We start from the raw sequence: 15,280 nt of genomic DNA, 5'->3' as shown, positions 1-15,280 counted from the left end.
CTGGGATAATAACTTATTTTTCTCTTATGAAGGGAAATTGAACATAGGAATGAAATGGATTTGTCCATCCTTCTTTTAGTTCTTCTCTGGGTTCTCATACTTCAGTGATACTCAGGTCTGCACTAGTGACCCCTCTCAGGATGAGAGTTGGTTGCCAGTCTCCACAAGAGACATGGTACCTATGTTTCTATAGAGAGAGAAAGGACTCCTTGTGTGTTCCTTCTATGATTCACTTTTTTTTTTACATTAAAAAAATAGACTTCATAGCATCTCTTTCAAAAGGATTACAATATCTATTATTAAATGACTTGGCCAAATAGCCATGCAAACTTCATGATCAGTCTACTTTCTGCTCTGCAGAAAAAAAATATCCAAAATAGGATTTCTTTCCAGATGAACTCTTTACTGCCAATGGCATCTATTTAAAAGAGATAACCACTCTAGTTTTCTAACTCAAGTACATGAAATTTAGATTGCTTACCAAGATTTAGAGAAATAAGAAGAGTTGCAAAACAGATATGTTACAAGTGAGAAAACATCTGCTTAGGAAAGATAAACATTGGATGGTAATATTATGACAATGTTAAGTAGGTCTTACTGAAATGCTCGAGAAAAATTTCAGTAAGTGGCAAAATATTCATTTACGCCCTCAAAATGTGTTTATGTCTTCTATTTGTCAAGACCTAAATATACTTAGTGTTGCAGATACAGAGATGGATAAATTCAAGTTCCTGCCCTCTGAGAGCTCGTAGTTGAACTTGAGAACATGTTATATATTGTTATATATATTTAGTTTTTAGTGTATACTTGCTTATAAAGAAGTTCTGGGAGCAACAATTTGGATCTGCTCTCTTAGTGTGGAGCCTTTAGTTAGTGAGTCAACATCTGTTGTCTTTGCCTGCATAGCATACCTTTTGTCTTCTAAGAACACTGTATCTACTTTCTATGGAATAATTCCCTTCACCTACTGCACATGGTCTGTGAGAATATCTATCAAATTTATGTGTTTATTTGGTCAGATGTATAAACTAGACAAACATCGGGCAGAAAAAAATACATAGAAATGATACATTATATGTGTGTTTTTTATAAATAATGAAACATTGGAAAATATCTTATGTATCTTCTAATAGGAGTTACTTCAAAAGGAATTTTCAGGAGGAGAAAACTAAGTGATTAGAGAACAGCGATGAATGAGGAACTTAATTTTCTCCTGTATATTGTTTTGATATTTTAAATTTCTTTCTAAAATATGTATGCATAATCTACTCAGAAATAAAACATTTTAAATAGATATCAAAGTAAAAAAAAAAAACAAACAAAATCAAAGCATCATGAAGGCTTGATATGTCCAAGCCTCTGTAAGAATTAGATAGAACCATATGGAATTGAAATACTGGACAACTTCCTCTTCAAAACTTTGCAGTTTAATGGGGCTTAACCAAAAACTTTACCTTTTTTTCTTTTTTTTTTTTCTTGAACAGTAGACTCAAGTGAATAAGCGAGAAGAGAGAATATAGGTAAGCCAGTAATCACTAGTTATCTTACCAATTTCTTATAGCCTCCTATTATTTTGTTTTGGTTTTAGTTTTTGTGTTTTGTATTTTATTGAACTCCATATCTGTGTAAATCTCTGGGTCATCAATTTCAGTTTGAGAGCAAATGAAGATGGCGAGTCACCCTAAGTAATACAACTAGTAAGAGGTAGTACAAGAAGTAAGAGACAGAACCAGATTTGAGACCTGAGTATTTCTTTTTTTTTTTTAATTTTTACTGAAATATAGTTGATTTACAATGTCATGTTAGTTTCAGGTGTAGAGATCAAGGTATCTGTGATTTTTAAAGCCCATACTTTTTCAATCAGGCCACCCTGCCTTGGGACCAAGAGAGGAATGACAGAGGATTGGATTACAAACCCTATAACTTATTTCCCCCTTACTGATCTTTGACAAGTCACTTAATCTCATGTGTGCCTCAGCTTCTTTAGACTTAAAATGTAAATAGTATCTCTTACTCTACCCACTTTATGGTGGTTCTAGCACTCAAATAAGAACAGGTATGAAGAAAGACTTTGTAAACAATAAGGCTTATCTAAATGCATGTTATCAGCAATGTGATTCAGATTGTGAACAGCAACCTAGGAGCAGAAATAAGACTGAAGATAAGGCAAGAATAAGAAATTAAGTTAGAATGTGAACAATGCATTTTAGTTTTTACAGACAGCAATAAATACTAGGGAAGAAATACACCAAACATGTGCCATTTATTCCCAGATAAAATAGCCAGTAATTACTCTGAGATATTTAAAGCAATTCAGAATAATATTTTGTCAGCTCAAAACAACACACCTTTACTTTCTGCAAACCTCTGGATGAAAATGAACTTTCTGAGGTGTAATCAAAATCTTCATGAGTTTTATAAAATTAACTTGGTAGAAACAAATTTCAAGGAAGTCTGGTTAACAGAGCTAAACAAAAAGTCTTTTAGATTTTTCCCCTTACTCCATATTTGGAACAATGAAAGTGTGAGAATCTAAGCATAGCCATTTTAAGATGAAATAAGACTTCTGTCAGCAGAAGAAATGTCTAGTCATTATACTTCCTCCCAGGCTCTTTCGACATGGTGCCAAAAGGACCAGTGAGCAATAGGCCAGAAGGCCCAGAGTCTGGGTACTGGCCTGGAACGGGAGCAGGCCCAGCTGCAGCCGCCTGCTCTGATTGGAAGGCCCAGGAGTTAGCTGTAATGTTTGCAGCTGCAATACTCGGGGCTATAGACTCAGCTACAAAAACCCTTGGGAGAAGCTTGTCTGTGTCTGGCCTTGGGCTCAAAAGCTGCTTTCTCGATATTAATCATCCAGGAAGACAAGGCAGCAGCAGCAGTAGAAGATAAGGTGGCAGCAGCAAGGAATGGTTACCGGAGCTAAACTATGACTCAAATGTGTATTTTTACCAATGACAACCTCTGGCTCCTGTTACCCATCAGTACTGAAATGACATAAGCTGCTAATTAGGATTCCCTCTCTGGAGTATAGTGGAAGATACTCCTAAATTTGGGTGGTAACTCCAGTTACTCATGCTTTTTTTGAATTCATGAAATCATTAGTAACAATGGGATGCAGACAAACTTCCTGATTTTATGGAATATGTGTTTGGGTGTTGGAATGATAATAGCTAGTATGCGCTGAGCACTTTCTATATACCAATCCCAGATCCAAACTCTTTGCCAGCATGATTCATTTAACCATAGAGCACCTTCATAAAGTAGGTATATTACCATTCCCATTTTTCATATGAGGAAACTGAATGAAGCCCAGGAAGATTAAATCAATGTACCCAAGGTCATGCAGCTAGTAAATGAAGGAACAAAGTTTTAAATCGTTTTCATCTTTCTGTAGAGCTTGTAGCCTTAACCGCTATACACTAGTGCCACTCTTTATAATTGAAAACTGGCTAACAGTGAGAAAATCACACTTGCTATATTGACAATGGAGAAATGGCTTCCTAATAGGAAATATATTACATGGAGTTCTCTTTACTCCTTCTTTTTATTCTATTCCTTATTGGAGGCCTATTGAATAGGTTGGCTGAGTACTTTCTAAGGGCATATGCCAAAAATAGGCAATGAATTATACATTTTTGAAAGAACGTATTATTTGATATACATGTATATACACACACACACATTTTAAGTATTAAGTAGTCACCATGGCAAACCTCAGAACTTTATTAGACATTGTCACATATATTTTCCTGTTTGACAATCTTTCTATTTTGAATTGTATAGAATATGGCACCATAATTTGTTCAGCATTTATGGAGCCTAAATGCCTTAAATTAGATCTGACCAAGCTGAAGCTTCCGATGATTTTTAAGAATCTGCAGGCATAATTGTCTTTTACTCCTTTAAGTACTATCATGTCAATTTCAAAAGAATACTAGTTTCCTTTCCTATGCCTTGGGATTATTAGGAAATTGTGTATCATTTGTCAACTTCAAGGAAAAAAAATATTCAAGTAAAAAAATCAACTCTATATTATATTATATTATATTATATTATATTATATTATATTACATTATAATTATATCCTTACTGTTTGTGATTTTCCCCAATATAGAAACTTAAGTAAAAATAATGAACATGAAGGGCATTTTCAGGATTATAATGACTTCTTGAAAAAAATCTGAGAGGTTTGCAAAATCTGAGTTCAATAAAGCTGTAGCAGTCAATAATCCCCAGGAAATGTTCCTCATTGAAGTCATTAAAGCTATTCAGAAAAAGAAAAAAAGCACACTTTTGGATTTATTTCAAAATTGATAGATTTGTTTTTATGGCTGATGCCATTTTAATTGCTACTGCCGAATATTTGTAGATAATGAATGTCAAATACATTGGCCAATCACATTGATCAAATTGCCTTCCAAATTCCTTTTGACTTATAATCATTTACTAGAATTCTTCATTAAAATTACAAAGAAGGCAAAGAGTAATTAGATATGCTATTTGTTAACATTCAACCCTCAAAGAATCTATAATTTTCTGTTGGAAGAACAGAGCCCATTTAGTTGAATTCTAAATTTCATTGACCTAAAAACTACTGGGAAGAGGCTTTTTATGTTTTTTTTTTTCAATTTGCCCTATTTAAAAAAAAATGAATATAGACAATTGAAAATCTGTTGTAAGAACTTTGTAGTCTATTTCAAGTAGCTGAAATGCTAAAAATTGTTAACAATCCTTTGATTTTTATGATGCTTTTTAATACTATTTTCTGTCATTCACCGATCAACTTGCTAAAACACTTATTAAAAGTATTCTGATGGTAGCAGTCATTAGGTTACAGAGCAAAGTATAATCCCATTAAGAATCCAACTTACTATTCTTTAAGGATCATTTGAAATAGACAATTAATACTCTGTTCACACTTTCTCTGAATGCCCCAACCTCTGACTCTTAACGCCTCATTATTCACATAGCAATTTCCCTGTATGCCTAGATTTTTTAAGCCTTTGGGTTGGTGTATCTGTTTGTGAAATGAAAGATAAAGGTTGAGTTTATTGTTTGTTCATTTGTTTAATGTGGACTTAGTACCCCATACTATGTTTGCTGCAACAACAAAAAAAGTTAATTTTTTTCAGAGTGCTCTTTATATTTGGGATAGAGTCTTAAAATAAATTGATAAGGCCTTGAAAAATTCTGTTGTATTTTGTCATATCTTCTTCTACCACAGTGTTCTCAGGTGAAGATAGTATTTCTGTTTTATGCCACCCCTCAGCTGCCACTAGACCATGCAGGAAAGATCAACAGAAGATGTTTTTGCCGGAGTCTAGAGTGGCTGCAGTGAGAATTAATGTATGGACATTGGTTATCCTCTACACCTGGCACCTGTGGAACCAGAATTTTCTGTTCAGTAGGACCTTAAAATTTTTATGCCCTTGTTGAATTTACAGTTCATCCCTAGAGGAAATGTAATGCACATTAGGGGGGAAAAAAGGAGGAATTTGCTAAAAATAGAATGTTCCTCTTTAAAACTGTAAGAAACTCAGTCGTGAAAATCATCTTAAAGGGATCAAATTTTAAGAGGTTTCAGTGTCTTACAGAGAGAATGGATTGCATGATGAAATGCTTTACATGGTTTTAAGAATCCTGACTTGAGAGACATTTTAGATCGTTTTTTAATACATTCATTGAGCTTTTCCGATAGTAATAATTTTTATGTGTGCTAAAAAGGGGGATTTAGGGTCAGCTGGGGCAATAAGAGAACCAGGGAATAAATGAAGAAGAAAACTGAAGTATGAGAAACAGCTGGAATGTGCATTATGCTGAAAGAGCTCTTTAATGGAATCATTTGGCAAGGACTACAAACCTCCCAAGAGGGAGAAAACAGTTTGACTAGGTATAGAATATATACAGCTCATCTCTCTCCAGTCTAGTTAGGCTGTTGGCCATGTATATCCATATAGGTGATATAAAATGAGGTGTATCCCTATGGATAAGAAGAGACTCAATTATAGTTTTGTCTATACAGTAATTTATTTAATTTTTTTTATATAAGGGAAGGATATATTTATGAATGTATATAAATTGCATTATAACTGTCTTTCTAGAATATTTTGACATTTATATTAAATTTGTTTAATCTGTAATTTCTAATTTATTTCTACAAACCAAACAAAACTAGATTTAGTAAATGTAATCTGTAATCTTACTAAAATAGCAGCAAGAGGGAAAAAGAGGGAGAGTGGAGAGCAAATGAGGAAGTCTTTCATGACAGTGTTCCACTTGGTTTTTAAATATTGATCTTAATCATAAGAATTTTTAAGTTCTCTATATTGCTATTTTTTGTTAGTAATTACTTGGGTATTTGATATAGCTAGTATTTGCTCTTAGGACTTTGTAATTCATAATGCTATATCCTCTATTTTTTTCCTTAATTACATAAATTTATGTAGGGTTACAGAGAAATCTAGACATGCAATTTATAGGAGTCAGAAAAATATAGTCAATAAATCCCTAGGGAATAAGTATCTATTTGATTCTTTTGAGAACACGAGTACAGGGACAGAATTTACTATATAAGTATAATATATACTGCACCCAATATCTAATACAATATATGGTGTCTAGAATACACCCCAAATACATATTTTTTTTTTCACAGAGATGAAAGAATGGGTTCAAAGGTATTCATTTTATTAACTCACTCTCTTGAGTTTACCACATTACTGCTTCACTCTGAGACTCACATCTCTTTCCATGCTCTGAACAGGAAGTTAAAAAAATTATCTGGAAGGTTTTTTTTTGGAGTCATCAAATGAATGTGTAAATGTCAGCATAATAATAGGAAAAGCTTTTATAATGAGACCTGCTGTCAAAATTTTTGAGTGATTATCCTTATGTGACCCACCAGCCCTCCAAGCTAATTTTCAAAAGGAATGGGTATCAACCCTCAGTAGATTTTGCTTTAGCAGTACTGAGAGTTGGCTTTCATGAATGAAAAGAGACCTTGTTCTTAATATGACCTTTTTTGCCCACAGTCTTTATTTATCTAGTGCTGTTTCAAAGTTGCATCTTTGTTGAGTTGCTGCTGGCTGTAGTCTTAGAATCTTCTATTAAGTCGAAGGAGCTCCCACAGTAAAAAGTGCTATTTCTTCAGGATTACACAATTAAAATACTTCAGCTGGTTGGTGTCATCAGCCAAACCCCTTTAACAGCTGCCATTCAGGAATCCATTTTCTGCAAATGGAAAATGTGGAACTTCAAAAATAATACAGCCTTTATTATTTGTATTAAATTAAGCTCTGGTGGGAAAAAATGGTTGTAGATTCCTCCCCTTCAATGGCCAGTTTTAAGCATTTTGTAGCATACAACCTCGTCAAATAGTCTTCCTGACAAAGTCCAATTTTGCTGCCTCAGGGTAAATGCTCAATTTCTTAACATTAATTTAGACAGTTGCAGTTTCCCATCTAAATAATTAGTATCTATATGAAACTTGTTATAAACAAAGTTTAAAAATAAATAATGAATGAATCTCTTAAGTCAATAACATTGATCTAGCACTCTCCTAAAATCAAATTGTGAAACAGCAATTTCTTTTGATTGGAATTATAGCATACTGCTAGAAAACATGATTGACATTTTATTTTTTGGCCAGTTATTGAATACAAAACTAATTTCAAGTTTCTGAGTACTTCCTAGATATGCTTTAGATGTATTAAAGACTATACAAAATGCATACCCATTTATACATTCCAGCAAGTACACAAGATGAATGTGCAAACATGTGTAAATGTATATCCTTAAAATGCTATAGCTGCATTTTATGAGGATAGAAACTCTAAAATGTCCTTTTGAAAAATAATGCTTTTCAACTTTGGAAAGACTGAACAATTCCTTAGATAAGAGAAGGTGAGGACTTATTTTCTGTGCCTGTCATCTATAGTCAAAATACCCTTAGAATCCATTTAAAATAACATAATGATGGTCATTCTTTTCCTGTTTTTGTTTCAATTGACGGCAGCATCAAGAAGCTTCTACTTTGTAGAATGGTTTTCTATACAAAAGGATATTAAAATTTGGTCTAGAGTTACTTTCCTAGATCTGATACAGTTCGTCCTCTTAGTATCCTGGATCTTTCTTTTTATAAATTTTCTGAGGTTTGTGACAGCAAGAATGTGTTTATTAGCATTCAGATGGAGCTTTATGTATCTGTTACCAAGACAGCTTCCGAGATTTATAACTATGAAGACATCTTGCCTGTTATCAGCCTTGATTAACATACCTGCAAGAATAACCCCTAGCGTGGCTGGGCCTCAAATATGATTGGTGGCAGATGATCAGTAAAGAACAGTTTTCTGAAGGACACTCTGAAAACCGTGTACTACGGGAAAGCTTAAGGGGTAACTTTGGTCACCATGAGTGTCTTGGAGCTCACTTCAACTCTTCTCACAAGTCTTAGGAATATGTAAATTGGTACAATCTCTCCAGCCTTGGGTGGACCCCCAGAGTGTCCAAGCACCCTATGACTCTCCACCATTTCAGCTCCCTGTAAGCCATGGTCCAAGGTCTTCTAGTGACCTTTTTGTCTATTTGTTTTTCCTCTTTCCCTTCTAGGCTCCTCCATGCTTATATGTAAGTAAGGACATTATCTTTTATTCCCTCTACTTAAAAAAATCATCTGTTTCTCAAATCTTTGAAATCAGGAGAAATAGTTAAAGTACTTAGCAAACTCTGCAGACTCTTTTTTGCCCCCAAAACAGCTCCTGGCTGTTATCATCTCACGGTTACCATCTTGTTCTTTTTATGACTCTCCTCTGGTTCTCATTTTCTTTTAAGGTCTCACTTAACCTCTGAGCTCCGATTTACATGCCCATTACTACCCTAGTCACAGGTGCTCTGTCTTTCTTCTAGACTCCTAAAGCCTTTATTATCCATAGCTATAAATAGTTGTTGTTATTTACTATCTTAAATTATTCATGAACACATCTTATCTTTCTTACTAAATTGAAACATCTCTGAGGGAAGGAAATATGCCAGATGAATTATCTCTCCTTATATAGCATAGGACACAGTGACTCTCACAGAATCAGTGCAACTGTTTTTGAAAGGTTGGCTGTTGAAATGCACCTTCGCAATATATTTGATTGTTTCATTTGCTTAAGTTTTGGTTCTCTATTTCTGTGACAAGTTCTGGCAGTGCAGGAACCAGGTCTATCTCTGGCAAAGGTAGAAAGTGAGCTTACTTGGTATTCAGTAGCACTTCTTCATTTTCACTCTTCCTATGCTCAATGTCTTAATGATTTTCATGCCAGTAAGATCTGTTCCCACAGGAGATTTGTTGGCAGTACTTGCATTTTCACTTGTATGTTATTGTGACAAGTTGTCTTGATTTTTTTCATCATTTTAGGTTCAGAGGTTTATCATTTTATTCCCTTTTTTTTTGGAAAGTATTTTATGTTTGCTAAGAATGCAAGCTATAAAATCAGATTTTTTTCTGTTAGAATTAAGTGTTTGATAACTACCAGTGGCATTTAGCACGTCATTTTAGTTATTTCTATATTTGCATAATTATCATTAAAATGTAGCAAGTGAAAGTATAGCTGCTATGAGTGCTAAATAACAAAATGTGAGTAAAGTGCTTAGCCTAGGGTCTAACCTATAACAAGCGCTCAATAAAATTTAGTTAATGACTATTGATAAAGTTAGTAGGTGCACATCCTAGGAAAATAATAGTGATAGCATGGCTTCTCAATCTCCCTGGACCCCTACTTAAAGGCAAATAGATAGTAAAGCCAGTAACCACAGGCAACATTTGCAACAAATCTAGATGATAAGGTATCCCAATGTATTCTGAAATACAAGAGTGTGGAAAAATCACCAGTGGCTACCTGATGTACATATTGATGGTGGAGGAAAAAGAAAACCAGTTACCACCAGGTGGTAACTGACTGTTCTGACAATAGGAGAATTTGAAGACAACTAATATATATTTATTGGACATCACAGCAGACTTATAAGGGAAGAGTCTTGTATGTAACAAGTACATACAAGAGGCAAGGAGTAAAAAATCTAAAGGTGCTGGAGCAGTTTTACCTATGCACTCTCAAAAAAAAAAAATGAATTGAGGCTAACTCTTATGTCAGGGCCTATACTGAGAAGAAACTCTGAGAGTAGAATCAAAATTGAGGAATATAGGGGCAACAAAAATGAAGAAAAGGAAAACAGAAACAAAAACAAAACAAAAACAAAGAAAAACATTAGAGAGTTTCCATTGCAGCTCAGTAGGTTATGAACCCACTAGTATCCATCATGATGTACGTTTGATCACTGACGCTGCTTAGTGGGTTAAGGATCCAGCGTTTTCTTTGCTGTGAGCTGTGGTATAGGTAGGTCACAGAAGTGGCTCGGATTCTGCATTGCATAAACAAAACTAAGATACACTCTGATACAGTCAGTAACCTTAAAGAAAAAAAAAATCCTTTGAGTGTGAAAACCAAAACTAAAACCAAAACCAACCAACCAACAAAAACAAAACCTATGAGTGTTAATCAAAGACAAGATTAAGTAAAAACTCTAGTTGAGACGAAAGCGTCAGTATGAGCTCATGAGGTATTTCATCTTGGATATATATCAATCCTCACTCTGCTCATTGAAAAGCTCTAAAAGCAATGACCAACCCAGAAAACAGTGAACACTTCTAGTGCCCAGAATAGGATCTTAAAATACCACTTTTCATGAAAATTAACTGTTCGGCTTCTTGTAGAAAGTGCTGGTACTACTTCAGAGGAAGAAAATGTATAAAATAAGCCTGGACAATTTTGTAATGCTATATAGTATGGAATCTTTCGAATGCTCTCAAATGTCAAAGGGACACAGGATAACTCGAGGCTCCACTGGGCAATGATAGAATAATTTTGGACTTTAATAATGATAACAACTACAATGTATGGAGACCTATCAAATATACTTAAATTTGTGGGTTCCTAAAAATTGGTCAAAACAGCTCCTCCCCGCTGCTCCGGCAGCACCTGTCTGGTCCTCAGCTCGCTGCGCTGCCTCCGCCGCCCCTCCTCGACACCAGTTCACTTGCGCCTCAGGGTTCATCCCCGTCCCGGGCGAGCAGCGTTGGGTTTGTGTCTTTATTTGTTGCTCAGCCATTGGTACCTGTATTGAGGAAACATGGCATACAAGCTTACAGCCTCAGTGGCAGAAAATTTTTCATGTCAGAGACCGAGAACTCTTGCAGTTGTTTATGTCATCCCTTCTTCTGAAGACAGAGGATACCAAAAAGTTGCAATCAACGATCTCTTCATCTTATTGATAAAGTCACTAATAAGCCAAAATGTCTGTCAACGTCAATGGCAGTGTGTCAGACCAGTTCTATCGCTACAAAATGGCCCGTCTGATTGCCAAGGTCGAAGGCAAAGGAAATGGAATCAAGACAGTTATAGTCAACACAGTTGAGGTAGCCAAAGTGCTTAATCGGCCTCCTGTGTATCCCAACAAATATTTTGATCGTGAGCTGGGAGCACAGACCCAGTTTCATGTTAAGAATGACTGTTATGTTGTCAACAGATCTCATGAGGCGAATAAGCTGCAAACATGTTGGATGGATTCATTAAAAAATGTGTTCTTCATTCTGAGTGTGAGAATCCTGAAACAGATCTGCATGTCAATCCAAAGAAGCAAGCAATAGGTAATTCTTATAAAGGCTGTGGCTATCCAGGCGTGCTTGACACACATCATAAACTCTGCACTTTCATTCTCAAAAACCCACCTGAAAATAGCGACAGTGGTACAGGAAAGAAAGAAAAGGAAAAGAAAAATAGAAAGGTCAAGGACAAGGAAAATGGCACCGTGTCCAGCAGTGAGACACCACCACCACCACTACCACCACCAACAAATGAAATCAATCCCCCTCCACATGTTGTGGAAGAAGAGGAGGATGAGTGGGGGTAGGATACAACAGAGGAAGCTCAAAGGCGCAGAATGGAAGAAATCAGTGACCATGCAAAAGTTTTAAACCTCAGTGATGATTTGGGAAGTACTGTTGAACAGTGTGTCCATATCTTGTTTGATTTCCTTAAGAAAAAGAAAGAAGAGGATATTATTGACTCATTGACAAAGAAATTGTAGCTGAAGCAGAAAGATTGGATGTAAAGGCCATGGGCTCTCTTGTTTTGACTGAAGTTCTTTTTAATGAGAAGATTAGAGGACAAATTAAGAAATACAGACACCATTTCTTACAATTTTGCCACAACAACAAAAAAGCTCAACGGTACCGTCATGGTTTGGAGTGTGTGGTAGCAATGCATCAAGCTCAGCTCAGCTCCATAATTCCACATATCTTGAAGGAGATGTATGATGCAGAACTTTTGGAGGAAGAAGTTATCATTTGCTGGTCGGAAAAGGCGTCTAAGAAATATGTCTCAAAAGAACTTGCCGAAGAGATTCGTGTCAAAGCGGAACCATTTATAAAATGTTTGAAGGAAGCAGAGGAAGAATCTTCTGGTGGTGAATATGATGATGAAGATGAGAATATTGAGGTGGTGTATTCGAAGACTGCCAGCGTACGGAAAGTTGAAGCTGTGAAGTCTGACAACAAGGATGATGACATTGATATTGATGCCATTTAAAGGGGTGGGTGTAGCCCAGCTTAACTGTGTAATGCTGAGAATCTTTTTGCATCATCAGCCAGAAGTGCAACATGTATGTGCAAAAACTAAAATAGCTTAACATCATGCTACACTTTCTACTAAAAATTATTGCTGTGAGTGGTCTGTAATTAAACCCAACAAGACATCTAGGGAGTTCATACACATCAGTGAGCAGGTATAGTTTGCTTATTTATAGCATATTTCTTTTTGAAAAATTAAGTGGTGGACCCATTTGGATCACATTTATACAGTTATGAAAATAAAGATTTGATTTTGGTCATTCTTCAAAATAAATAAATAAATAAATAAAAATTGGTCAAAATGAGAGGGTGATAGGAAAACCAGATCATTACCTTGAAAACTGTTAATGGCAGCAAAGAATCAAGCTTTATCCCACCTTTCTTATATCAGCTATATCCCTGAGTAAACAGATAGTAAATGAGGAAAGTATCTGCTCATAAAAAATTCCAGCTAATAAATGAAAGAAACTATAGAATTAAAATATACCTTTTTGCAATACCCAATAAAATAAAATAATGTATCTAAGTGTTAACTATTGCCAGTTATAATCATTACAAAAAGAGAAACAAGTAACCATTATATATGTGTGTATGTGTGTGTGTATTTGCTTTTTAGGACCACACCTGGGCCATATGGAAGTTTGCAGGCTAGGGGTCAAATCAAAATGGAGCTGTAGCTGCTGCCTTTCACCACAGCCACAGGGACATGGGATCCCTTACTGAGTGAGGCCAGGGATTGAATCCACATCCTCATGGATACTAGTCAGATTCGTTACTGTTGAGCCACAATGGGAGCTATATATTTTTCTGTTGGAAAAAACACAGACACCTAGAATCTCACTAAAGGGTAAGAACTTGAGTTTTATCAAACCTATGGATTCAACTGCCAATTTGCAGGAAATGATGAGGGCAGAGGAACAGGTTAAGAGTACAGAGAGTTATAATCAGTGAAATCTGGAAGTTCTATTGGCCTGGGTCCATCAATAGACGAATAGATACATGGTGAGCTTGCTATTACATGCACAAGAAAATGGGAGAGAAGGAACTTGCAACTTGAATCAGAGCTAAAACACATTATTACTATTTTTTCTAATGAGCAAGACAAAGTTTTGTGTCAAAGTAAGAAATTTTGTGAAATAAAGCTATAAAATAATAATTTTTTAATGGGTCTGCTGAATGTGGAAGTTCCCAGGCCAGGGATCTAGCCCGCACCACCGCAGCAAACCTGGGCCACTGTGATGACAATGCTGTATACTTAACCAGCTGTGCCATTTGGGAATTCTACTAATTCACAAATCTAAATGTTAGCATGGTAGTTAATTAGGGTGAGGGGCATTAAAGCAAGCTGTGATTGGAACTAAGCACTTTCAAGGGGTTTCTGGATTGATTAGGAAAGTTTTAGGCAGCAGCTGAAGGTATAGTAATAATTCAGTAAGCCATATATTTAATTTTTTATATTTCTCTATCTCTGTACCTTATTTTGCAATTTTAAAAAGAAGTAGAGGTAGAAACAAATAGAAGGACAAAGGTCCAATTGCCATTTCCCTCACAAATCCTACATAAATGATTACACATGTTTCTTAGGCATCAAGTCAGACTCTATAATGTATTAATGGCACTGTGCCTATTTTAAAGAGCAAATCAGCCAGAACCAATAATATCCTGAAATTTCTGAAATACTATACTCTTATCTTTTTTGAAATGGCTTGTATTCTTAATATTTAGGATTTTCTTATTCAGTTAATGGGAATTGAGTAGAGTAATTTTAGAGTACCTAAATTTTTTTCATGAAGATAGCCAATTAAAAAAAAATCTCATCAGTATCAAATGACTTTTAATCAGTACATTTTACATGAACATCTATAACTTTATATAATAATGGTATGTTTAGATCCTGCCAGAAATCCCTTTAGGCACACATGATGCATTACATTAACTTAAAAAGGAGGAAACACAAGTCTATATGCCCATGAAGGCTAATTTCTTGAACCTTTTTGTTAGCTTCCCGGAAAGCTGGCCACTGAAATTAAGATAAGTAAAAATTTTTAGGATACATTTTAAGATGCATAAGAGGGCCCCAAGAATTTGCATTTGCACACACACATCATGTCCTATTAGGAATTACATTCAATGTATTCTCTCTTCATTTCTTAACTAATTATCTCTGTATAACTAGGCTATTTCAAGTTGTAGGTACCTATTCTTTATTTGAGAAATGATGAAAAAAAAATGAGAAACTAAGTATAAGGTATAATTCTAAGGGATAATTATATCTAAGAATATACAATGAGATATGAAATTGAGAGATTTCTGTTTCCTTCCTTCCTGAAACCATATTGTCAACTGATTTACTTGAGACACTGCGGTTTTTAAAAATCTATTCTCTTTTTGGTTTAGTCAGGTTTTTGGTAAGGTATCTCCTCATTTACTAAAATCTGTCTTATTTCTGTGTAAAGATTTGTGGTTTCCATTATACTTGTCATACACTACACATTTTTATCAATTTTATTCTAATATATTTTTATGTTAGTGAAAAATTGGAAGTTGAATTTTTTGTTTCACTATATTAATTCACTATTTTTGATGTAGATGAATGCTATTGAAATCAAT

General features: G+C 35.1%; 1 pseudogene; it reads left to right on the top strand.

Moving 5' to 3' along the window:
* The first annotated feature begins 11,320 nt into the window (after nt 1–11,320).
* On the top strand, nt 11,321–12,706 carry LOC125133624 (eukaryotic translation initiation factor 5-like; annotated as a pseudogene).
* The last annotated feature ends 2,574 nt before the right edge of the window (nt 12,707–15,280 follow it).

The sequence above is a fragment of the Phacochoerus africanus genome, chromosome 8 (assembly GCF_016906955.1).
Source record: "Phacochoerus africanus isolate WHEZ1 chromosome 8, ROS_Pafr_v1, whole genome shotgun sequence".
NCBI lineage: Eukaryota > Metazoa > Chordata > Mammalia > Artiodactyla > Suidae > Phacochoerus > Phacochoerus africanus.
Note: the sequence above shows the minus strand (reverse complement) of the source record. Positions and strands in the feature narration are given on the sequence as shown.